This window comes from Brachionichthys hirsutus, chromosome 10, assembly GCF_040956055.1.
Source record: "Brachionichthys hirsutus isolate HB-005 chromosome 10, CSIRO-AGI_Bhir_v1, whole genome shotgun sequence".
NCBI lineage: Eukaryota > Metazoa > Chordata > Actinopteri > Lophiiformes > Brachionichthyidae > Brachionichthys > Brachionichthys hirsutus.
The window spans coordinates 4,167,517-4,169,268 of NC_090906.1; positions in this window are offsets into that span (position 1 = coordinate 4,167,517).

Sequence of the window (1,752 nt, forward strand, 5' to 3'; positions counted from 1 at the left end):
TCTCTCTCGGAAACCGACTGTGGCCGAATGACAGCGAGAGATCAGCCGAGACACACTTCCGCCTCTTTGCGCCACCCTTTTCGCAGTGGCCACGCCCCCCCCCCCCCCCCCGACAGCCACACCTCGATGTGCGATTGGTCAGATCGTCGTCGGCCTCGCCCTGTTTCAGCGACCATTCACGGTCATGCACCAATAATACAGTCACACTCCGCATAGGCACCGCCCACTGAGGTCGGGAAAGACGCGGGGGGGGGAAAACCATCCCAGCAGGGCCCTGACGCGTTTCAGCCGGCATCAGGTCGTGAGAAAACCGACAGCATCACCCCCTCCCCGCCTCCTTCTCGTGAAAGGATGGGAATGCGTCACAGAAAGAGCATCGTTTTTGCTATTTTCTATCACATGCTCATCCATTGTAAATGTGGGAATGAAATTGGAGGCATGGCGTTGTTTCATCTTTTGTAAAAAAAAAAAAAAATTCTTGGTACCTCTCCATGGTATCGTGTGTTAAATTGAGTAAACGTTCTACATTAGCGCCACAAGAATCAATAGCATACATTTTGCTTTATATACTCCCTATAATATTTTTGTAATGACAAAAGAGGATCTTATGGCTATTAATTAAGGTATATTTATTAACACCAAGGTTTGGAACTAGATTGCATCATATCCAGTATTAGTTAATAATGCAGTAGTAGAGTTAGTAATAAATATATAATTAAATTTAAGCATGTTCACATTTGAATTTCCAAAGACACCCTTATCATTTCTTGGCTGAATGTGAGAGAATATTTTCTCTATTTTAACATTTGGAATACATCAAAGGCAGGTTTTCTGATCATTCTTGGCGTACGAGGTTTGGACACACTTTTATTTTATAAGTATTCTTTGGCCACATAAATTTCTGATTGTGTAATATGTTGTACATGCTATGTTTGTCACATGGGATTTATGGTACTCGTGTTTTTGGGTGCCCTGCCTTGGTTCCATCTCACCTGTGGTGTACCCCACCCCTCACCTTTTGACCGCTGCGATAGGCTCCAGCATAACCGTCGACCCGGTAACAGACAAAGCGGTCAGGAAGATGAATGAATGAATGTTTTTGGTTCCCTGCAATGAGGTTCCGTCTCACCTGGGGTGTACCCCACCTCTCACCTGTAGCTGTGATAGGCTCCAACAACACCTGTGATAATGAATGAATCAATGAATGTTTTTGGTGCCCTGCAATGAGGTTCCGTCTCACCTGGGGTGTACCCCACCTCTCACCTGTAGCTGCGATAGGTTCCAACAACACCTGTGAGCTGTACTTCCGACAATGAATGAATGAATGAATGAATGTTTCTGGTGGGTTTTTTCACCTCTTTTATTGTTCTGCGTTTTTGTTATTGACAAAATTAAAAAGTTGTTATGGAACAAACTGCAGATTGTTGTTTGTCATGTATAAATGACAAACAAGCAAATTGGCTAATAATTCAAGTGGGTCTTGTTGAAGCTGTACAGTGTATTTAAACAATACTAATATACACAGGATATAATACCTTTTTGATCTTCATGTGTCTATAGCCGAGATGAACGTACTGACCCTCAAGTTGTCCCCATAAAGTCAAATTCTTATTTCGAATGTATATAATCTTCATTTTTTAAATTATTATTCTATTCCCTGATATAATAGTTTTAATCATAATTTCTTCCAATTTGTGCAGAATCTGTCACACTCTTGTTAATGCTATTAACTCATCTAAAAGTCTGGTCCTC